Source organism: Megascapheus bottae, chromosome 7 (genome assembly GCF_031878675.1).
Source record: "Megascapheus bottae isolate mThoBot1 chromosome 7, mThoBot2.hap1, whole genome shotgun sequence".
Lineage (NCBI taxonomy): Eukaryota > Metazoa > Chordata > Mammalia > Rodentia > Geomyidae > Megascapheus > Megascapheus bottae.
Genome location: NC_143515.1, coordinates 20,510,332 through 20,536,605, shown reverse-complemented (window position 1 = coordinate 20,536,605; position 26,274 = coordinate 20,510,332). Strand labels below are relative to the sequence as shown.

Below are 26,274 nucleotides of genomic sequence, written 5' to 3'. Positions count from 1 at the left end.
GAGGCTTGGAGATTTGTTTGGTTTCTTTTGGATTACAATTTTTCTATTGATCCCTCAAAAACACTGATTATTCCCCTATTGTCAATTGGAATCTTCATTGGTCTGTGAAGTTATGGTGTTTTCCATTCTCAGATTGACTTGTAGCCTTTTTCATATCTCTATTAAGATTTTATTCATTTCATTACTTTCTTCATATATTCCTTTTTAGTTCTTTGAACAGAGATCATATACTTCAATAATGTCTAAAAATGATCTGGGAGCATGGCCTAGTGGCAGAGTGCTTGCTAGCATGTATGAAGCCCTGGGTTCGATTCCTTGGTACCACATAAACAGAAAAAACTGAAAGTGGCACTGTGGCTCAAGTGGTAGAGCACTAGCTTTGTGCTCAGCCTCTTAGTTCAACCCCAGAACTAGAAAAAATATCTAAAAATTATTAATATCTGTAATCCGTAATAACTACTTTAAAATCTATTTTCAATTTAGAATTTGAATAAAGATGACATTGGTCTTTTTAAAACTCTTTATTTTGATCACTGTTTGAATCTGTAATGGCTTTCCTCTATCTACATAGCAAGACATGCAACAGCAATGGGTCAGGTTTCTTACACACAGCAAGTGTGTCCTGCTTCTTCCAGTTCACTCTGGTGTGTGGATTAAGAGTGCAATGTGCAGCCATGTCACCTCCCATCCCTTGTCTCAAGACCCCTCTTGGATCTCTGTCATTCACATGGGAGGTGAGGGTTCAGAGAAGAGCTCAGCAAGTGCATGGTTCCATCATTTCTAGGAAACCTTGGTGAACCTTGGGAGTTTATCTTTTTGCTCCACCATGGCCAACACTTGCACTAGCCAATCTGTGGGCTCTTTCTGATCCGTTCTTGTGGATGACTTCACATTTACTTGAAACCTTAAAGGATCTCAATGCACTCCACACAGCAATTCTCGTCCCTCTTATTTGACAACAGGTGTTAGCCTTCTCTGCCATCCACTTGGTGTTACACAGCACCTCTTACAAATGGCCCGGGATGAAGAGAACATTCTTAAGTAAAAGCTCCACTCTTTTTGTTCTTCCTCCCAGCTCTAGGGCTATCTCCACAGTAGACACTTCTCAATGTTTCTATCCTTCTGGAAATTTGGAAAACTGAAACCTTTCTTTTCCTAACTTTATTAGTAAATTACTTTCTTGGCGCCTTTATTGCTTGTTTCTACAAATAGGTTGAGGAAATGCTTTGTGACACCATAACTAGAAGAATTCACCAAACTAAATTTAATAGCTAGACTCTCAGGAGGGGAGATAATTTAGATGAACAGGTAATTTCCCAATAAGCTATGACTTCAATCCTGTGTATCAGAGTTATGGAATGATATAACCCCCAAAGATATTGAAATCTCATGCTTTGTTTTATTTTGCTCAGGGAATTGCAATCATAAGAATTTTAATGTATGACTAAATGCTTCTGCATTTTATTCCCCATGCAAGTGTGTGTGTGTGTGTATGTGTGTGTGTGTCTGTGTGTCTGTGTGTGTGTGAGTGTCCATGTGTTTCCTGGGGTTTGACATAATGGCCCCACCTGTGACCTTGAGCCACAGTTCCATCTCTGGCCCATTATTTGGAAAAAAATGTCTCTTGGATTTCTTTTCTGGGTGAGCTTTGAACAATAATTATCATATCTCAGCCTTCTTATTAGCTAGAATACAGGTATAATGAATGCTGCTGGCCTCTTGTCTGTTCATAAGCCTTACAGAACTCCAGAATTTGAGTCTGTACCTCTAAATACAGGCAAATGTAGCTAAAGGGACCTCAAACCCTCCCCACATAGTCAGGCACGGAGGGATTCATACTCAGGCCTGGAACATGTTGGAGGCACTGAATGTCCTGCTGGACAATTGTCCTCAACTACACAACACACATGACAAATCTGGTTTACATAGAAATCTTTTCAATGTCTTGAAGAGTATAAATCCTATCTGTACCCATTATACTTATCTTCTGAACACAGCTTCCTACACAGCCAGACAGACCTCCCTGGTTTACATGCTGCTGTGCACATTCACAGCCGGTAGATCTGAGGTGATCTTGAAATTTTGAGTTTGTAACACACGCCCAGGGATCCTACACATGATTCTGAATTCTGAACAAATTCTAAGTAGAAAAGAAAATAATAGTGCATCCATGTTTACTTGTGTTGCTTTCTATATGACAAGTAGTCTGTTTGTGAAGTATCCCTAACATATCTCATACAAATACTGCATTTTCCATTGACTGAGACTGACTGAAACTCTTGCTATGGACAATGCCTTTCTGGATATGTTCTGAGAATTGGGCCATGGCCTCACTGGGTCATCAGCTGTGAATTCCTCTCATCATATTCTCAGGAAGGACATTTCCCACTACTCCCTGTCCTCTCTGCTTTCCCATGGATATTCTGAGTGGAATGAGATCTCTTCAAATCTCAAATGACATGAGAAGCTCTAAAAGACTCAATCCTACTCAGGTGGACACAGATGAAAGAAATTTAATGAGATGAAAGATGGAGAAATGTAGAACTTTATACACGATTTTTATTTTAATTCTACTTTTATTATCTATGGACTTGTACAAAAGTTACCATTAAATATGTCAACTTATAAATACAGTGCTTCATAATCACAATCAAGTTTTTCACCTTTCTATCCTGTCCTCCATCCAACTCCTTTCTTCAACACTTATAACACTTATTCCCATGTATAATTATACATATTAAGTTATTAAATATGAAATCATGGCTATATATGTCCATGAAAGACACTTTTCAGATTAGTCTTGTAAATACTATGGCAATAAGGGTAACTATTTTTTCTGTACCTTTAATATAGTCCCATAAATTTCCTAAATATGTTCTATTTATTCAAATATTTTCATGGGTTTATAAAATTTTTATGTGTTTATTTATTTAACTATTTCAGAAGCCTAAGGTGCTTTGACCATTTGAACTCTGAATAACTACCTGAGACTACATTGATCTTATTGTTATAGAAAAATGATGTCCAAAAATCCTAAAACAAAATCCAAATTTACATTACTTCTCTTTCCCTCAATCAACTGTTAAATCATTTTTCCATTCTACTTTTAAGAGATGAAATGAAGAATGATATTGGGAAATGATCACTAATTTGACATTAGCATCAAAATGAAATTACTTTTCTAATCATTCGATTAAAATTTTCCATGTGTGGTTCACATGTCAGTTGAAATAAATGTTTCAGAGATCTCATTTACTTAAGAACAAAAATTCCTTGACTACAAGAGATTGATTCATGTTTAAGGTGATGAACCTTCTTGTTAATTACAATGCCTACATCACTGCAAAATGTGTGCATATAAACAAACATCATATTGTAATTCAAATACAATTATTACCTGCAAAACAAACTGTTTTCAAAGGATTCCAGCAACTGTTTTTTTCGATACCAAGGATTATTTCAAAAAATTTTTCCCAGGCTATTTTGAGAAGGTGGCAGTAGTTCAATGTGAGTCATTCTGATTCTTGCCAAGATACCAGTTCTAGCATCCTAGGAGAAAGTTCATACCCAAAGATCTATCCTAAGTAAGTTTTAGCACCACAGAGATCTCAGTCAGAGAAAAACAAAACTACAGACCTACCTCACTAATGAACACAGATGCAAAACTCCTCAATAAAATATTAGCAAACAGAATCCAGAATCAAATTTTAAAAATTATACACTATGATCAAATAGGCTTCATCCCACAGATGCAAGGTTGTTTTAATATTCGCAAATCAATCAATGTAATACATCATATCAATAGAGCTAAAGATAAGAATCATATGATAATTTCTCTGGATGTAGAGAAGGCATTTGACAAAATACAACATCCATTCATATTGAAAGCACTAGAAAAAATAGAAATAAGAGGTACATTCCTTAAAATAATTAAAGCCATATATGACAAACCTATAGCCAGTATTAGACTAAATGGTGAAAGACTGGAACCATTCACCTTAAAATCAGGAACTAGACAGGGATGCACTCCTCTTCTCTTCTCCACTTCTCTTCAATATAGTGCTGGAACCCTTAGCCAGAGCAATATGGCAAGAAAACGACATCAAAGGAATCCACATAGGGAAAGAAGAAATTAAACTATCCCTATTCGCAGACAGCATGATCAAGCAGAGACATGAGTGACCCAACAAGCTCCACTCCCAAACTCCTAGAATTAATAAACCACTTTAGTAAAGTGGCAGGATATAAAAATTAACCTTCAGAAGTCAGTAGCCTTCTTGTACACCAACAATACACAAACAGAAGGCCAAATCAAGAAAATGATCCTATTCGCAATAGCCCCCAAGAGAATAAAATACTTAGGAATATACTTAACCAAAGATGTAAAGGAATTATTTAATCTAAACTATAAAAGCCTAATGAAAGAAATTAAAGAGGACACTAGGAAATGGAAAGACATCCATGCTCATTGTTAGGGAGAACCAACGTTGTGAAAATGGCTATACTGCCAAAATCAATATACGAATTCAATGCAATCCCCATCAAATCCCAAAGACATTCTTTACTGAAATAGAAAACATAATCCAAAGGTTCATATGGAACAAGAAAAGACCTAGAATAGCCAAAACAATACTAAGCAAAAAGAGCAATGCTGGTGGTATTACAATACCAGACTTCAAACTCTACTATAGAGCCATGATAACAAAAACCACTTGGTATTGGCACAAAAACAGACCAGAAGATCAGTGGAACAGAATAGAAGATCCAGAAATAGAACCACATATCTATAGTCAACTTGTATTTGATAAAGGAGCCAAAGATATACAGTGAAACAAACACAGTCTATTCAATTATTGGTGCTGGCAAAACTAGGCAGCCACATGCAGAAAACTAAAAATTGACCCTATTCCTTTGCCATGCACAAGCATTAACTCAAAATAGATCAAAGACCTCAATGTTAGACCGGAAACCATGAAACTGCTACATGATAAATAGGAGAGAAACTGGAACTCATAGGCACAGGCAAAAGTTTCCTGAACAGGGAAACAACAGGATCACAACAGATTGGAGAGAGACTCGATAAATGGGACTACCTAAAAATAAAAAGTTTCTGCACAGATAAAAGCATAGTCGCAAAAGTAGAGACATCCAACCAACTGGGAAAACATATTTACCATTAATACATCTGACAAGTTCATAATACCCAGTATCTACAGGGAATTCAAGAAACTAATTCCCTACAAACCCAACAAACCATTCACTAAAAGGACAAGGGAACTAAAGAGAGACTTATCAGAAGAAGAGATTAAAATGGAAGAAATGCATATGAGAAAATGCTCATCATCCTTGGTCATAAAGGAAATACAAATAAAAACAACCCTAAGATACACCTTACCCTAACAAGAATGGCCAAGATTTTGAACTCAGGCAATGACACTTGCTTGTGGGGTTGTGGAGAAAAAGGAACCCTACTAAAACTGTTGGTGGGACTTTAAATTAGTTCAGCCTCTTGGGAAAGCAGTGTGGAGGTTTCTTAAGAACTGAAAATAGACCTTCCCTACGACCCACCATACCACTCCTGGGCATCTACCCTGAACATCATAATCCAAGATATGATAAGGACACCTGCTCAGCATTGTTCATCTCTGAACAATTCACAATAGCCAGGTGATGGAAACAATCCAGATGCCCTACTGGACATGAATGGATATAGAAAATTATATATATATATATATATATATATATATATATATATATATATATATATATATATACAATAGAATTATACATTGCCAACAGACAAGATAAAATAATGTTATTTGCAGGGAAGTGGATGAATCTAGAGTGAATCATGTTGCGTGAGACAAGTCAAGACCAAAGGAATACGAGGCACATGGTATCCTTAATATGTTGCCATTAGATCCAAACAAAACAAGAGCAAGGACTCAATATTTGCATACCCAATGCTATAGACATAGTATTGGAAATGTAAACACAAATATATAGACAGAAAAATCTATGACTCTCTAGATATGTTTTATTTCAAAAATTTTTATGTATCTATAATATACAAACAAACCCTTAGCCTAATTTTGATTATATTCTAAAAATTAAGTGCCAGTAATTGTATATAGATTCCCTTCTTGAACACTTATTTGTTAAACATGTCATTTGAAATATGATGTAAAAATCAATGTTAATAAATTCTTTAATAAAAAATGTAATTAACAAAAAATAAAATAAAATCGTATTAAATGAAGTAAGCCAGACCCACAGGAATATATGCTCAATGGTTTACCTCATTTGTAATAATTGGTACACATCTAGATCTTTCCTAGTAGAGGATTACCATAGTACAAAAACTAGGTATATTAGGTCATATAGGACGAGACTAAATGAAAGGATCTCTAGGTTATGGAAACAGGAGCTGTATCTTGTATGATTGTTGTTCTTAATGTACTATGTTAATTCTCTTCTCATTTTTCCCCCTTCGGTTAATCTCATAATGTTACAGTATCTGACTTGGTCACCTGGCACATTATGTATACATTTATTTGTTTATTTGAAGTAGGAAAGGGAAGGGAGGAAACAAGATGATTGGGAGGGGTGGAGCAGGGAAATGGGGACAAAAATATGAGAACGGATATCAATGTTTTTGAAGTAATGGACCTGCTGTCTGGTGAATATGACTGTTACCACTTTATACATTACAATAAAAAAGAGTCCTGTTGCCACACACTTCATAAATACTTCGCTTTTAATTTTTCCTGCAGAGATATACAATGAAACTGAAAATAGAATCTATTTCATTTGGATGAAAAAGACTGAGTAAACAGATTATTCTCCTGATGATTTAAATATGCTTTTACTGTGAATGACATGATATGTAATTGCAAAAAAACTAACTTGTTCAAATATATTGCCCATTAGTTACATCAGAAACTAATGCATATTCCAAAAATGGTTGTAGCTATAATATAGAAATAAGATTAATTTTGGTAAATGACAGTGTCATGTGAGTGGTCCTCTTCAGAGGTGGCAGGATTTCATTCATTTTAAAGTGAGGCATGATAAAAATGCGTTATCTAAAACATCATCTACACTAAGATGGAAAGAATTTCCATTCCCTGGTAAAAATATCACTAGGGCTTAGAACAACTCTTCAGAAATTCACACTGCAAAAATATGGAAAGTGTATATTGTGATGATATACTAGTAACATCAGAATGCAATGAAGGAAATATGGACTTCATGATCTAAAATTCCAGAATATATAAATAATCATATTAGTTGAACTAGTGGACGTTGGCTATTCTGCCTCCTTTTCAGAGTTGGCACATTTGCCAACATAGGCAAAAGTTTTACCAGAACATAGACAAAGACATGTGAGCAAAGAGAAATGAGCCGACTTTGGAGGTTCACAAGCCATGATCTCCCATCAGGCCATTTTCTCAGATCGGATTCAGGAGGAGAAAGGTTGGGAGTACAGGGACCAAGGCAGAAATCCCTCCACTTAGTGGCGTATTTTCCTCATGGCTGCACAACTCATCCTTAATACGTATCACTTACAGGAGCTATGGCTCTGTCTCTGCTGTGTCTCAGTGATGCAGGTGCTGCTGGGTCTTGTGGTCATCAGGTGCTGTGTGTTCTGTCTCCATGACACCAACCACAGCAGCTCTGGGACCTCCTCTAGGGTAATGAGGTTCACAGTTCTCTGTGATGATGTTGTGTCGAATGGGAGTGGCTATGAAGATGTCAGGTCTCTGCTCTTAATCCCTGGTCAGCTCTCCATACAGAAGAGTTGTGTAGACTTCTCTGCTGCCTATGGATGGGAAGGTAAATGCTAAATAGAAGATGTTGGAGGATAGGAAAAAGTAATAATGTTTGAGCACCAAAGAAAAGTATTTATTACTTTGGAATATTTCTCTCCAGCCATGTGCTATTTGAGAAAGTTGACATTGCATCAAATTGTTCATAACACATGGGATAACACTAGATGAGGGAATGTCCCCTGACTTTGAAACAATTTGTGACAACTGCCAACTTCTTGTATTTTCAGACTCACAGGCTTTTGGCACACAATGTACATGTACATATGAACAGCTGCTCCAGGGTTGGCTCCAAACAAGTTGTTTAGAATTGCATAAGTGAGAGGACTATACATTGTCCACAGCTCTCTCTACCTTTGGGTCTCAAGATCACGTGACCCTGACATCTTCCCAATGGTCTTTATTTCAGTACTGTTCCCCAGAGAAAGTTATTTCATGCATGAGATTTAGACTGCATTAATGCCTTCCCACGTGGCTTATGTACATAGACTAGTGGTATTTATTCCAATTGCCATCATAATATACAAACATAAAAAAGGGTCATAAATAGAGGACTTATACATTTGCCATGTTTGTTTTGTTTTGTTTTTGCATAGTGTTTCATTATGTATCTTAGTCTGACCTCTAATTCACCATATAGCTTAGATTACTACTCAGCTGGAAAATCTCAGCACCTCAGGGTAGAAACAGAATTATTTGAAAAAGATCTCTTAATATAACTTAATACTATTCAATTTGTAGTGGTCTAATTTAAATAATACAATTGGGATTAGAATGAAGATTTTATTCAATTTACATGAATTATCATATCTCAGCAGCTGAATGAACAACATGTATTCTCCTGCTGCCTGGGGCAAGCCATGGGCTTTACCCAGTTATGCCTGAAGTGCAGCAGAGATGGGCATGGTACCCAGAGCTCAACTGAAACTTGTTAGGACTTCTAAAGCTTCTTGCTCTGAAAATCACCAAGAAAAACTGTTGTACTGCTCCACAAACAAATAATATTAGACAGCTGTGCCATCCCAAGCAGGGAGGTTTCTGTTTAGAGCTATATAACTGTGGGAGGAACATGTGTATCTTGAAAGCAGTAGTAAACTCCAATATCCTCAGCCTCCACCCTGCTGATTTTCAGTGGGAAATCTGTGCCTGACCCACTGCCACTGAATCTGCCTGGGACCCTAGAATACAGATTGGAAACCAAATACATCAGGGGTTGTGTAGACTGGCCTGGTTTCTGCAGGAACAAATACAAATGGGTGTTTCCTTCACTATGCAGGAGGCTCTGACTAGACCTGCAGGAGATGGAGGCAGGCTCTCCCAGGGAGATAGCCAGAGAGAATGGAGTCTGTGTCAATATAGCATCCCCCCTTAACCCTAAACATGTGAGGGAAGTGGAAAAGATTGATTACAACATCAGGATTCATTTTCATAAAGATATTCTTGTATTATGCTATAAAATTGTTATGGTTTAGTTTTATGCAACATAATATTCTTTAAGTGTGGCCATATGTGACCATGGGTGCGCATGCGTGCGCGCGCACACACACACACACACATGCACACACACACATGCACACACACACATGCACACACACATACACACAGTTGTAAGATACAAAGGGGATCTAAAATTTGCTACCCCTTCTTGTTATCAAGTCCTAGGCAGAGCAAAGTCTTTGCTCCCACTGGAATCTTCCTCACTCACACAGATCCATATTATCCCATGTGCAACCAGGAAGGCAGATCTGCCCATCTCACATGTGGACACAGCACACATGGTGAGCAGTGGACACAGAGCTCAGCCTCCCTGACTCCTTCCCCAGCTCCACTGTGCTCTTTCTTACCTGGGATCCAGAGCATGAGCAGCCCCAGGAGCTGAGCAGGGCACCTCATTTTGAGAGGAAGCAGTCCTGCTTGGTGCAGGCAAGCTGAGAGCTGAGCTCTTATGTGGGACTTGCAGGGAAGCTCCTCCCCTGGGAGCAATGGGCAAATGACCTGGTGGGTGCAATGGAGAGACACACTGGCAGGTGAGGTGGAAAGATACACGAGGAGGGTGGGGCCTCTTCTGAGAGCCATGACATTCACTGTGATCAAGAAGAGCAACAGAGATCTAATGAGTGTGTCCTACAGAGGAACATGCCTTCATGATTCCTCCTGCTCTTGGCCTGCTCCTAATTCTTCCACACCTTCCCAGGTACACAGTACACTGTTGTTTGAGAAGGATGAGTTTCCATAAATACTGAGACAGCTTTCTTTATTTTCTAGATATTTACTTAAAAGTTTAGGTCTAGTAGTTTGATTTTGCTTAAGATAAACTACATATAATGTAGAAAGCAGAAATATGAAATGTGCAGTGAATACAGTTTTGCTCAGTTCTATAATTCAGACAAACCATGAACTTCTGTATCAAGTTCCTTAGATGCATGTTTTTGCCCTCACAAACCATAACAGATGCTGTTATTATTGTGGCAAATTCCTGACATAGGCCACAATAGTTTGCGTTTTCCTAAACCATCACAAAAACTGAAGAAACAACATTTCTTCTGTTTTAGCTTCTTCCTTGTTTCTGAATTATTATTTTTGAGACCATTGTATTCCCCTGGGTTCAGAACCCTCCCTGTCATTTCCTGAGGTTTAAAAGGCTTCAGCGTACACCAGAATATGTCTACACATAGCAATTTCTCTTCATCTAATTTTGAGGTATAGGGTCATGAACTCAGAATTCTTTTTATAATTTAATTTTACTCTCAGAATGATGTACAGAAGGGTTAGTTATGTAAGCAGTGTAGTGAGTATATTTCTTGTCAATCATAGTTACCCCTTCCTGCATTTTTCTCCCAATTTCCCTCCCCTCAGATCCCCCTCCATGTTGTAGCGTTCATTTCCAACATATTACCTTGTTATTATCACTGTTATATTGTTTTGTCCTTTGTGATTTTTCACACCATTTTGCTGTCTGCCTTCACTTCCCTGATTCAAGTAAACATATATAAAATTCACCAGGTAACAAAATTAGATACAGTGACAGCAGAGGATTAAACCATAGGAGGGGAACAAATTAAAAAGGAATAATTTCACATAGTACATTAAAAAAAACAATAACAGAAACCACAAAGAAAAGCCTCTTATTTCCATATCTGGGAGTTCATTTTGCTTAGCATCATCTTTTTGTTTTGTTTTGTTTTTGTCAGTTGTAGGACTTGAAGTCTAGGTCTGAATGTTGTCCCTCAGCCATTCAGCTCGGTACAACCCTAACTCTTGACCTAGAACACCAATTCAAGCATCACCTTATAAGATCATATGCTCATAGCTATCGAGCTATTGTGATCTTCTACTAGGCTAAATCCTAGACATATACTAATTATTACAAATGAGGGAAACTATGAAGACTATGTTTGTTTGGTTCTGGCTTACTTTCTTCAACATGATTTTTTTAGTCTTTCTATTTCCTTACAAATATAGCAATGATGTCATTCTATCTGATGGCAGCATAAAATTCCATGATGTATATATACTGCATTTTCTTGATCCATTTTCTATTGAGGGGCATTTGGTTGGGTTCCACATCTTATCAGCTGTTTATTTGGGGGTGTAACGTACAGGGGGTTACAGTTGCATGTCAGATAGTGGATATATTGCTTTCTGAACATTGATACACCTTCCCACGTTTCCTCCCCCATCCTCTCCCGATCCTCTTGTTTTCCCTATTTCAAATAAACAAATAAATGTATATATATATATATAATATACCAGATACCAAAGTCAGATACAGCAAAAACATGAGATAAAACATAAGGGAGAAAAAAGAGAAAAGAAATAACTTCACATAGTACCTTAAGAACAATGATCACAAACATAAACTTTTTATTTCCATATCCTAGAGTTCATTTTCCTTAGTCTCATTCTATATGGCCTTATGTACCTAGTTTTGGGGCTGTTATGATTGTCTCCTAGGAGAATTGTTACAAATGAGAGAAAACCTGAAGCATATGTTGCATTGAATATGGCTTACTTTATTTAAAATGATTTTTTCCAAGCCTTTCCATTTCCTTACAAATGGGACAATGTCATTCTTTCGGATGACAGAATGGAATTCACTTGTGTATGAGTACCACATCTTCTTGATCCAAACATTTTGTGAGGGGCATCTGGATTGGTTCCCTATCTTTGGTATGGTAAATAACGCTACAATGAACATGGTTGTGGTAGTAGCTTTAGTATGTCCTTGTTTATTGGCATTTGGGTAAATGCCCAGGAGTGGATCCTTTATCTCTTAAAGGACCATAATTTCATCTTCCATTATCATTCTCCTCATCTGTGTAATTTGAATATGTATAAGGTGGCAATTGCCTCCCAAATGAGAATTAGCAAAATAATAGAAGTCATGCTAAAAGAAAAATTACATCCCAAATCCTGCTGTCACATTGATGGACACAATCTATTGCATATCATACTCACTCTGTGTGTGCTTTAATTTAATTTAGCTTACTATTTTTTTTCTCTTATATTGGAATGTGAAGTCATTTTTCCATCATCTTTTTTCAACTTTATTATATGTTTATTTCTCCATATTATGAACACAAATGCACAGTTGCCTTAGTATCATCATCCAGAGGGGGTAAATGCAAAGAGATGACACAATGATGGCTTAAAGCAGATTCCATCATGATTTGATGAGCTTGTTTATCAACAATGATGAGTCAATTAAAAATAACTCAATGGCAACACACATGAGAAGTTAGTGTGGTGATGTTGGTCTATGTGCTGCAGAATTCTAATAGCAGGGCCCGGTGATTTTTTCAGTCCACATTGTGATGGTGCTAGTTGTTGGGAAAGGCTGGGTGTGGGCCCCACTTCTTATCTTAAGCTGAGACAGAGCAATGTCAGCCAATGCACTCTGAATCTTTTCCAGAAGCAAGTCTCCAAGATAAACAATGTCTTCCTGACAGATAGCAGCTTTGTGGTTGTCATCTTCCAGCTTATACAAACTAGCAGCCTGCAATGCAGCTGTGGATTCTTCACTGGGTAAGGAAGGTATCAAAACATCAGTTTTGCTATCTGGGCAATCAGTGCAGCAACAAGCTGAGCATTCTCGAGTTGACGGGTCTTGCAGATGAGTGAGGCTGTCTGCCATATTGTTCCTACACCTTCCTTCATTTTTATATGATCTATAATACATTATAAATAACTCTTCAACTTTTTAACTATATCATTGAATCACTCCTTATCAGTTCACAGGAATCATCCTTCTTTCACAGTGAAGGAAAAGTACATTGTGTCAATTATTTATTTCCTTTTGTCCATAATAATGTATGTGGAATAGGCATACAGTTGTAGTATTCACTGTATTTTCTTATACCCATTATTCTGAGTTTTAAATGATCACTTCATTATGTTTAGTAGTACTAAAGTTCATAAACATTTTTCATTTGAGTGCTGGACATGGTTACTCATGCCTCTAATCCCAATTAAACTGGAAGTACAGATTTTAGGTTTGGATTCACATCTGCCACTTGGATGGCAGGGAAACTCTAGCTCAAATATCACGTTGAAGTAGGTGGTGCATGTTTCTGCAGCTATGCAGCTGGTGATATTAGAAGTATTGGAGTAGAAAACCAAGCTAGGTAAAATCACAAGACCTCATCAGAGAACGAATCTAAAGTAAAAAAAAGAATTATGGGATGATTTAATTTCTAGAGCCTAATAAGCAGGAAACCCTGAGTTCAAACACCAATAGAACCAAACAACCCCAATACAACCAAACATCTTACTTGAAAGCTATCATTTATCATTTACTACTATTCTTATAATATCCTGAATAAAAATATGTTTTCAATTGCCTTTATTGCCTATAAAGTCAATAAAATTTTTGCCAGTCCTGGGATTGAGCTGAGAGCCTAAGCACTGTTCTTGGACTTTCTCAAGGCTAAAGCTCTAGCACTTGAGCCTGAGCACCACTTCTCGATTTTTTTTATGTATGTGGTACAGAGGAATCGAACCCAGGGTTTTGTGCATTCCAGGCAAACACTCTATCAGTAGGCCAAATTCACAATGAGTATTTAACATTTTATCACTCAAGTTGTATTAAGGAATACAATGTTCACTCTCACCATTTGTACCTAAAATTTTAGAAAAAATCATATTAAGTGAAGTAAGCCAGACTCAAAGGCACTTAGGCTCAATGGTTTCCCTCATTTGACATAATCAGTAGAAACCTTGGGCTCTCCTAGCAGAGATTTGCAATAGAGCAAAACCTTGGTGCAAAAAGCCATATAGGAGAAGGAAGATGGCACCGAGACAATAGGGACTCTGCCTAGCTTTCTCTGACAAAAAGAGAGAACCAGGGAGTCCCACGAGCCAACTATCTAAAGAAATCCACAACAACAAAATCAAAAAGCAACGGAGAAGGACTCAACCCGGAAAAGAAATCCAGATAAAGCTCACATCCAACTTTCTCAAAGAATTCGGAACGCGAGGACCCCTCCCCCACCTCTCGCCCAAAGCCACGGAAAGTTGCGATAAGCGGCAGCTGGTGCCGGACCAAGCCACGAAAAGCGGCTTGAGCGGGCGCCGGCTCCACGCGGGGAAAGCGGGGGCGGGCACCGGCTCTAATTCATGTAAAGCAGCGGCAGTGGAGGGCACTAGGCTGGGAGCCCAAAGGCTGCAGAAACCAGCACAAAACCAACACTACAGAGAATTCTGAAAGATGTTCTATACATAGAAAACCAAAATAAAGGCAATATAGGGAAAGAAATGGCACCTAAACAGCATACCACCTAAGGACCACAAGAACTGTCAAGACACAGGCCCAAATAAAAGCTTTTAAAAATGGTAGGACCTAATAAATATCTCTCAATCCTAACTCTCAATATCAATGGACTCAACTCTCCAATTAAACGGCATAGGCTGTCTAGTTGGATCAAAAAGCAAGAGCCATCGTTCTGCTGTCTTCAAGAGACATATCTTGCCCAAAAAAACAAGCATCTTTTGAAAGTGAGAGGTTGGAATAAACTCTATCAAGCTAACGGCCCCCATAAACAGGCTGGAGTTGCCATCCTCATATCAGATAAAATAGACTTCAAACCAAAATTAGTAAGAAAAGACAAAGAAGGTTACTACATACTACTAAAGGGATCTTTCCTCCAGGAAGACATAACGATCCTAAATATTTACACACCCAATCCCGGAGCTCCTAACTTCATCAAGCAAACTTTACTGACACTGAAACCATACATAGATCGAAATACAGTGATTGTCAATGACTTTAACACACCACTTTGATCTATGGACAGATCAACAAGGCAAAAACTCAACAGAGAAACCTTAGAACTGAACAACTATATAGACCAACTAGATCTAACAGACATCTGCAGAATATTCCACCCAGCAACAACACAATATACATTTTTCTCAGCAGCACATGGAACATTTTCAAAAATAGATCACATCTTAGGCCATAAAACTAACCTGGACAGATTCAGAAACACAGAAATTATTCCATGCACACTCTCAGACCACAAAGGCATCAAACTGGAACTGAACACACATCTCCACCAACGAAAACCCTGTAACTCATGGAGACTGAACAACACATTGTTGAATCACCAATGGATCATCGAAGAGATCAGAACAGAAATCCAACACTTTATGAAATTTAACAGTAAGGAGCACACAAAATACCAACTCCTTTGGGACACAGCAAAGGCAGTACTCAGAGGAAAATTTATAGTGCTGAGTGCCTACAACAACAAGTTGGAAAAATTGCAAACCAACAAGTTAATGTCTCACCTTAAGCTCCTGGAAAAAGAGCAACAAACCAACCTTAATCCCAGTAGAAGAAAGCAAATAATTAAAATCAAAGCAGAATTAAATGATTTGGAATCCAAAAAAACTATAGAAAGAATCAACAAAACAAGGAGTTGGTTCTTTGAAAGAATTAACAAAATTGACAAGCCCTTAGCAAATCTTACCAAAAAAAGAAGAGAGCATATCGAAATAAACAAAATCGCAGATGAAAATGGTAATATCACGACAGAAATTACCAAGATCCAGAATATCATGAGGGACTACTTCTCAAACCTTTATGCCAACAAATTTGAGAATCTAGATGAAATGGATGAATTCCTAGCCAATATTAACATACCCACACTGAACCAAGAAGAACTAACCCAACTCAACAGGCCTATTTCAAGCTCTGAAATAGAAATGGCAATTAGAGAACTTCCACCTAAGTAAAGCCCAGGGCCAGATGGATTCACAGCTGAATTCTATAAGGTCTTCAAAGCAGAGCTCACACCAATACTCCTCAAGCTCTTCAATGAAATTGAAAATGAAGGTTCCTTACCAAACTCATTCTATGAAGCCAGTATAACCCTCATCCCCAAACCAGACAGAGATTCATCAAAAAAAGAGAACTATAGACCTATATCTTTGATGAACATCGATGCAAAACTTCTCAACAAAATACTGGCCAACCGTCTACAACAACTCATCAAAAAATTATACACTATGATCAAACTGAATTCATCACAGGGAAGCAAAGCTGGTTCAACATACGCAAATCAATTAATATAATTCAACACATCAACAGGAGCAAGGACAAAAATCACATGATTGTCTCAATAGACGCAGAAAAGGCATTTGACAAGATCGAACACCCCTTTATGTTAAAAGCTCTGGAGAAACTAGGAATCCATGGAACATTCCTCAATGTAATAAAGGCTGTGTATGAGAAACCTACTGCTAGTATTACACTTAATGGTGAAAACCTAAAGCCATTCCCTCTAAATTCAGGAATGAGACAAGGATGCCCACTCTCTCCACTCCTCTTTAACATAGTACTATTATTCCTAGCCAGTGCAATAAGGCAAGAAGCAAGCATAAAGGGGATCCAAGTAGGGAAAGAGGAAATAAAACTATCCCTCTTTGGACATGACATGATTTTGTATTTAAAGAATCCTATAGACTCTACTCCCAAGCTCCTTGAGCTGATTCAAAGCTTTGGAAGTGTAGCAGGCTATAAAATCAACCATCAAAAATCAACTGCCTTCCTTTATGCCAACAGTGAGAGGAATGAGGCAATAATCAGGAAAGAAACTCCTTTCACAATAGCCTCAAAGAAAATAAAGTACCTAGGAATTAGCTTAACTAAGAATGTAAAGGACCTTTTTGACGAAAACTGTAAAACCCTAAAAAAGGAAATTAAAGCAGAACTAAGGAAATGGAAAAACCTCCCATGCTCCTGGATTAGAAGAATCAACATTGTGAAAATGACAATCTTGCCAAGGACTATCTACAAATTCAACGCAATACCCATCAATATCCCAATGTCATTCTTTAAAGAAATAGAAGAGGCAATCCAAAATTTCATATGGAATAATAAAAGACCCCGTATAGCAAAAACACTTCTTAGCAGAAAGAACAGAGCTGGAGGAATTTCAATTCCAAACTTTAGACTCTATTACAGAGTTATAATTCTCAAAACACCTTGGTACTGGCACAGGAACAGGCCTGAAGACCAATGGAATAGAACTGAGGACCCAGATATTAAACCACAGACCTATGGCCACCTAATCTTTGACAAGGGAGCCAAAAAAATAGAATGGAAGAAAGACAGCCTCTTCAACAAGTTATGCTGGCAGAACTGGTTAAGCACCTGCAGAAGACTAAAGCTGGATCCTTCTTTGTCACCTTGCACTAGAATTAACTCCAAATGGATCAAAGACCTGGAGGTAAAAGCTGACACACTGAAAACTCTACAGGAAGAAATAGGAGATACACTAGGCCTCCTTGGCACAGGTTGAAACTTTCTTAATAAGGACCAAGAATCACAACAAATCAGAGAAAGGCTGGATAAGTGGGACTGCATTAAACTGCAGAGCTTTTGTATGGCAAAGGACATAGCTAGTAAACTTTCAGGAAGCCTACAGAGTGGGAGAAGATCTTCACCAATCAAACAACGGACAAAGGCCTCATATCTAAAATATATCAACAACTCAAAAAATTGAATCACTCCAAAACTAACCTCCAAAGTAACAACCATCCCATTAAAAAATGGTCCAAAGACTTAAAGAGAGTCTTCTCTGAAGAAGAAACCAAAATGGCCTATAGACACATGAAGAAATGCTCAACATCTCTGGTCATAAAAGAAATGCAAATCAAAACAACTCTAAGATTCCACCTCACTCCAGCTAGAATGGCCAGGATCAGGAAAACAAATGACAACAGATGCTGGAGGGGATGTGGCCAGGAGGGATTACTACTACACTGTTGGTGGGAGTGCAAACTCGTTCAACCACTATGGAAAGCAGTGTGGCAGTGCCTCAAAAGGCTAAACATAGAACTCCCCTATGACCCAGCAATTCCACTACTTGGCATTTACCCAACCACCCAGAAACAAGGACATACTAAATCCACTAGCACAACTATGTTCATTGCAGCACTATTCACCATAGCAAAGATATGGAACCAACCTAAATGTCCCTCAGTTGATGAGTGGATCAATAAGTTGTGGTATTTGTACACAATGTAATTCTATGCTGCTGTCAGAAAGAATGACATCGCCCCATTTGTTAGGAAATGGAAAGACTTAGAAAAAATCATATTAAGTGAAGTAAGCCAGACTCAAAGGAACTTAGGCTCAATGGTTTCCCTCATTCATCATAATCAGTAGAAACCTTGGGCTCTACTAGCAGAGATTTGCAATATAGCAAAATCTTGATATATAAGGCCATATAATGTGAAGCTAATTGAAAGGACCTCCAGGATAGTGAAACAAAAGCCATATAATGAATGATTGTTGTCCTTAATGTACTATGTTGTCTCTCATCTCCTTTGCTGTCCCTTGGTTATCTCATATTGGTATAGTATCTCACTTTGTTATCTGATATATTGAATTTATTTGTATTGGGATATTTGAAAGTTGATAGGGAAGGGGGGAAAACCAAGACGGGTGGGGGGTTTGGGGGGGGGGAGGGAAACTGGCACCAAGACATGTGAAAGGGTATCAATGTATGTGAATTAATGCACCTTCTATCTGGCAAATATCATGTAACTCTTTTACTAATTACAATAAAAAAAACAAAAAGCCATATAGTAGGACGCTAAATGAAAGGATCTCTAGGATATAGATACACAAGCCATATAATGAATGATTGTTGTCCTTAATGTACTATGTTATCTCTCAACTCTTTTGCTGTCCCTTGGTTATCTCAAATTGTTACAGTATCTCACTTTGTTAACTGATATATTGGATATATTTGTATTTGGTTATTTGAAATTGGATAGGGAAGGGGGGAAAACAAGATGAGGGGTGGGGATGGGGGGAGAGAAATGGGAACCAAGGCATGTGAAAGTGTATCAATGTATGGGAATTAATGCACCATCTATCTGGCAAATATCATGTAATCCTATTAATTACAATAAAAATATATGAAAAAAATTAAAAATAAAAAAAACACAAAAGGCATGTACAAGAAGGATGAAGTAGCAAAATGTCTTTAATTGTTGATGGAATTTATGCATAAAGTATTTTGAAATCAGAAAACAAAATTTAGACTTAATAACTTAGATGTATCTCTGTGCACAGTGTGAATATCGGTTAGAGGTTAAAAGACAAGAATAAATACAGTATATTTCAATGTTTGTAGTCTTGACTCTAATTTTAATATTCCAACTTTCAGCCCAGGACACTCACTCCCAAGTCTGAACCATAGAAGATAGCTGTCCTGGGATTCTAGGACAGAACCTGTAAGTAGAAGCATGAGGAGTAACCTCTCACTTCTGCTTCCCTTGTGGTTTATGTTATGACTTGTATCACTGTGGGAGGATCATCATAACCCTGTTGACAGTAATAAGTGGCAGCATCTTCAGGCTGCAGGCTGCTGATGGTGAGAGTGAAGTCTGTTTCAGATCCACTGTCACTGAATCTGGTTGGGACTCCATCTTCCAAATTATCTGCACTATAGATGAGGAGTTTAGGAGCTCTCCCTGGATGTTGCTGGTGCCAGGCTAAAGCATATCCAATGTCCTCATTGGCCCTGCAAGTGATGGTGACTCTGCCTCCGAGGGATGCAGCCAGGGCAGATGGAGACTGGGTCATATGGATATCATACCTGACCCCTGTGTAGAAACATAAAAGCGAACATCCACACTATCAATCAACCTCTTAAGAAGATTTCTGTGACAAGTTAAACATCACGAATAACATTGATCTGTGTTATTCCTCAGCATGGTTCTTTCTTACCTGGGATCCAGAGCAGCAGGAGCCCCAGAAACTGAGCAGGGGTCTTCATGTCCATGCTGTGTGCTGACTGCTGGACTGACTCCACCACAGGGACTGAGCAGTCTATTATGAAGTCTGAGGGCTGTGGGCTGTGCTTTGGGCACATGTAAATCAACCACCATGGGCTAGCCTGTGTGGTCTGTCTGGTGAGTAGAACAAACTTTTGCTGTCTTCAATTTTCACTCTGATTTTCTTAACTTTTCATTCTATGTTAATGACTCTTAGAAGAGAGAGGAATTAAAGGGAGAAAAGTTTCTATATAAAACATGAAGACTGGATGAAAATAAACCTCACTTTGACTTATTTCTATTTTTCTAGGCACTGACATTATAGCTTGGCTACAAAAAATATAGATCTACATCTTTATGGTTTCCAGAATTTCAAGCTTCAGTCTTCCTTAAACAAATGTATAAGCATCTGAGAATTTCCAGTTAAAAAAATAAAAGGTCTATAGTAACTCTTCTTCCTAAGTATGTGTTTGTCAGATTATTATAAAACATTGAAATGAATCGATGATAATGGGTATAGTCATAATGTGCTTCTGGTAATGAAGAACTTCTGATGAGGCTACAGTGTTGGAGACTGAGGTCATGAAATGGAGCAATTCAACATCCTGTAGCCTTGAGCAATAACTCAGTCCTGAGTAAACAGCACCTGGCAGAAACCATTACTCAAAGGATTTCCTGGAAGGACCACAAGATGCGCTTTCGAGATTAGCACAACGGCCAAAAGGGCAGTGTGACCCAACCCTGGACCCTTCCACCCTGCCCCTTCCTCCTATTTTCAGGGAATATAAACCCTGCTCTGCTTTCAATAAATGAGATCTTGACGCGACTCAGATTGTCTCTGTCTTTATGCGCCTGGTCTCCTTCCTCTCTTTCCCCCATTGGTTTTCTTCTCTTAGGAGGTGCCTCCTCGAGCCTGACGAATAACTGAACCCGCGGGATGGGAGAACTGCAGCTTGTTAATAACCTAAGTATTCCTACTTTGAACATATGAACATGTAATTTTTCTCCCTTGTGTAATATGATATTACATTTTTACACATTGACGGGGTGCTAAAATAAGTGCTCCTTACACAATCCCACAGAACCATTTCCACTCAACACTCCTCAGTAGCATGAGGCCCAGAACACACCCCTGTGCTTCTGCTGCTGGAGCATTCATTCTTCCTGTTTCTGAGCATACACAATGGCATAAATAGACCTGGAGAAAGTGAAGAAGGAACCCTGGAGAAATAGTGGATCTTCATCTCAAGTTCAAAGAAGCTTTGGGTCCAGAACTCACTGGAAACAGCTCCTCTCCTAGAGTCTTTTAACACCTAAGGCAGCACACATGTTTATTGGCTCTGTAGTGAAAGGCCAAAACCCCTGCACATCCAACAGAAGTCTTTGGTACCTAAGAGAGAGAATATGGACATCTCAAAATGCTCATACTGATTTAATATTTCATATGGGTGATAAGATTCTAATCAGTGAGCCAAACATGCAGACATTCTCCTGTCCAGGGAAAAATAACTATTAAATACACATCCAGTGTGGACATGACCTAAGTTCTTCCTTAAGAATGATGTAAGGTACACTTCATTCTCTTCTTATAGCTCTTTCTCCAAGTATGCCCTGATTTGGTGCAGGATTTCTACATACCAAATTGGAAGACACACTTCAGTCCTTAGGAGATGAACTGTGTGGACACAGAGGAAGCAGGGATAGAGGCAAGGCTAGGTTTCCAGTCTCAGCACCTAGCACAGAGTGGTTTTCCACAAAGGTCAGCAAGTCACCTGTGCATCCCAAGTGTGCCTGGTTCTTCCAGAATTCTCATCAAGCCTATGGACTCCTTGTTGGTAATAGCACCCCATCAATCTCTACTGTTTCTACATAGACAGCTCATTTACTGACAGGGTGGTTTGCTTGACATCTAATGGATTTTCTGTGGCATTGAATCTCACAGAATTTTAGAGACTGATTCTCAGCAACTCTTGACAATGGATCTTTCTACTTACTTAAGAAGCTGGATCTGTTTTCTTACTTACCAGGAAGGATTCTGTAGGAATCAGCAAATGGTGCTTCCTCTCAGTAATTCAGACATCTAGTTGTGGGATAAAAAACAAACTATTAATCAATATTCAATTTAGGAAAAGACAATAGTCACAAGACAGTTAAGGGCTGGATAGTGTGATCTACGGGAGATGGACAATAATGTGTTTTTGGAAAATCTTCCTTAAGAGTTGGGCACAGTGGCTCATGCCTGTAATCCTAGCTACTCAGGAGGCTGGGATCTGAGGATCAAGGTTCAAAGCCAGCCCAGGCGCAAAAGAACCTCGACTCTTATCTGCAATTAACCTCTAGAAAATGGGAAATGGGACTTGGCTCAAGGGTAGGGCAGTAGCCTTGAGCTAAAGAGCTCAGGGACAGCACCAAGGCCGAGTTCAAGCACCATGACCCACAGAAAAAAGAAAAAGAAAAAGAAAAGAAAAGTCCTAACATTGTTGGGTGTAATGGAGGGCTGGGGTTGAAGCCATAGTCTCTTGTTCTAAAGATATAAGAGATGCCTCATTGTTCCAAGACCAAAATCTGCTCCAAAACTTGTTCTTTGCTTATGTAGACATTCAAAACTATGAACTCTGTTCCTACTATAGCTTTTGCTACATTTAGTAAGTTCATGTGTTGTGTGCATTTTCATTTGTCATAATATTTTGTGATAGGATTTTTGGTTTCTTCTTTGTCAAATTTTGAAAATAAATGTGAGAGGTTTTTGTCCTCAGTTTTGTGAGCTTTTCAGTTTTCATTCCAACATTGATTTGCAATTTTCTTCTACTTCATTTCCTCTCATTATATTTACCAAGATCTGATGTGGCTTATCACAGAGAATGTTCCATGTGTACTTGCCAGAAAAGGAAAAAGTGTGTTCTGCATTTACTCTGGAATGCTCTATACATGTACGTTTTTTCAGTATACAAATTTGAATAAAGCTGGGTGCTGTGGCTCACACTAGTATTCTTTGTTATTCAGGAGACTGAGAGCTGAGGATGGAGGTTAAAAGGCAGTCTGGACACTATCAAGTGAAACTCTTATTTTCTATTAATCACTAGAAAATGGAAAGCAGGGCTGTAGCTCAAGGCTTGGGGTGGTAGCCTTGAAATGGAGAGCTCAGGGACAATGCCCAGGCCCAGAGTTCAAGCTCCATGCTTGATCAAAAAATAAAAATCTGAATTAAAAAATACATCCTTTTCATTACAGGCTTCCACTTGTTCTACTTACTGTTGGAAGTCGAATAGTGAGATTTCTTATTATTGTGGTTTTGTTAACTATTCCTCTCTTCTGCTCATGTTTTAGACCTCTGCTGTTAGGTTCATATATGCTCATGATTATCACATTTTTATGAGAAAGTTCTGTTTCACATTAGTAAAAAATCATCTCAGTGAATTGAGGTTTTGACTAACAGATAATGTTCTTTATATATTGTAACAGCTTTCGATGCAAGTATATTATTTCTGAAAAGAGTGTAACCCTTCATAGTTTCTTTACTAGTTTCATAGACTGTTGTAATTTATCTTTACATAGAAAGTGATACCTGTTCTTTGGCATAAAGACCTATTGTAGTAAACCAAAGTAGCCTTGCTCAAGTTTTAAGCCTGTTGTGCGATGTATTTCATTGGGAAGATTAATCTGTTTACACTAAAGTAATTGCACAGAGAACAATTTACTTTTCTCATTTGTTGTATGCTTTCCACTTTACTTTCAGACTTTGATTCACTGATCACTCTGAGGGCTTGAACTCTGGGTCTGGGCCAGTGACTGAGCTCTTCTGCTAAAGGCTAGCTAACTCTCTACCACTTGAGCCACAGCTCCACTTCTGCTTTTCTGGAGGTTAATTGGAGTTAAGAGTCTCACGGGGTCCGGGAGTTTGGCCTAGTGGTTAAAGTGCTTGCCTAGCATGCATGAAGACCCGGGTTCGATTCCTTGGTACCACGTACATAGAAAAAAGCCGGAAGTGGTGCTGAGGCCCAAGTGGTAGAGCTCTAGCCTTGAGAAAGTCCAAGGACAGTGCTCAGGCCCTGAGCTCAAGCCCAGGACTGGCAAAAAAAAAGAGTCTCACGGACTTTCAAGCCGTGAGCCACAAGCCTCAGATCTCAGCCTCCTGAGTAGCTAGTATTACAGGTGAGAGTTACCAGTGCCTGACAAGCATTCATTTTTCTAGTCCTGACCTCCATGCCTCAGTCCTTCTGTGAGACACACTTATAAATACATTATAAGGTGTCTTTTTTTCCTTAAGTGCAGATATGAGACACAAATTGGCTCTCCTTCTAAAGACATTTCTAGCTACATTACGATACATATTTTTAGGCAAGTTGTATTAATTTTGGAGGGAAATACACAGAATTTTGTGCCTACAAAGTGAGGTGATGGGGACAGTCCAAAATGTGTCTGATACAAATATAGTTTAATAGGAATTATTTACAGAGCACCTGATGTCTGGAGTTGACTGCACATATCCAAAGTCACTAAAGTCATTTAACAGTGCCAACCAAGTTCTGAGCTCCTATTTTATGGAACTGTTACTGAATAACAAAAATCCAGACCTAGACCATCACCTCATATGAACAAAGCAGAGAGAACTACAGATCCAAATGACATGACAGTAGAAAAATTCCATTGTCTTGATGGTCAGGCAAGATTTAAGGAACATATAGAACAGATGCTAGACAATGCATAACTGGACTTCCCCGCTCTGAGCAGAACACATAGCATGTGGTATGGGTTTGGGGCAAGACCATATGCTTGATGGAAATATTATAATTTTTGTTACAAAGGAAGTAGAATCATGGTAGATATTTGATTTTTATATTATGGTTTGGCCATGATGCTGTTTTAGACACAAAGTATATTTTCAATGAATTCCTCATGTTCTATCTGAAGTCCCCTGGTCTTTGTACTGCCATAATTATTCTCTTGTTCTTGTGAGATTGTATGTTGTCACATATTCTTCTTTAGTCAGTCAGTCTCACATTGACCATTGTCTGAGTCTCCAAAGTGCACTCACACAATCTGCTCTGCTGTGTCCCTAGACCAGCAGCCCATCGCAGCACCTCACTCAGCCAGAAGGGAGGTTTTAGTACAGGGCTGAATCACTGTGGGAGGATCATTTATATCTTGCATGCAGTAATAAACTCCAACATCCTCAGCCTCCACCCTGCTGATTTTCAGTGTGAAATCTGTGCCTGACCCACTGCCACTGAATCTATCTGGGACCCAGTAAATCGGTTGGAAGACAAGTGGATCAGAAGTTGTGGAGACTGGCCTGGCCTCTGCAGATACCAGTTCAGAAGGTTATCCCCATCACTATCTAGGAGGCTCTGACTAGACCTGCAGGAGATGGAGGCTGGCTCTCCCAGGGTGACAGCCAGGGAAAGTGGACTCTGGGTCATCACAACATCTCCACTGGAATATGAAATTATAAAAAGACAGAAATGCAAGATTATATATAAACATAGATATATTTACTGATTAAGTTTTTATATTTTCCCTATTACATTTTGTGGATTGAATCAGAATTAAAATAATAAATATTAAAAATAGAGTTATCAAAGCATAAAGCAGAGTCCTTAGTCAAAGGGTCAAGCTCTTGTTGAAAAGTTCCTCATTCTCCTAGACCTCAGCCTCACTTTCCCCAACATGAATAACAATACCCACACATGTAACACAGATAGGGCACATCTGTTTCCTGAGAGCTCATCATTCCACCCACTCTCACTCCTCATCTCCCTTTGTCCTTACCAGGGATCCAGAGCATTAACAGCCACAGGAGCTGAGGGAAGGACTTCATTTCTAGCAGTGAAATGAAGAGTCTTCACTGGTCAAGACAAGTTCAGAGCTGAGCCTTTATCTCAGACTTAGAGAGGAAGGTCCTCCCTAGGGAGCAGTATGCAAATATCCAGGTGGGGGCAGCAGAGTGAGAAGAGCCGAGGACCTGTGAGGAAGGAGGCTGGTGCTGATGGTCCAATGGCCCTGTGCTGAACATGCAGGTGCATTGTAGGTAGGGTTTGTGTCATTGGAGGTCCTGCTCTTGGTGTGACGAGTCAGTGATTAAAGCTAGTCTTATGGACTGAGTCAGTTGTTGTAATAGTCCCTGGTTTTAAAATGAAGGCTTGGCCACCTCAGT

At 38.7% G+C, this 26,274-nt stretch overlaps 1 pseudogene; it reads right to left on the bottom strand.

Annotated features, from left to right (window-relative positions):
• Positions 1-19,626: 19,626 nt before the first annotated feature.
• On the bottom strand, positions 19,627-20,128 carry LOC150060383 (immunoglobulin kappa variable 1-39 pseudogene; annotated as a pseudogene).
• Between the last annotated feature and the right edge of the window lie 6,146 nt (positions 20,129-26,274).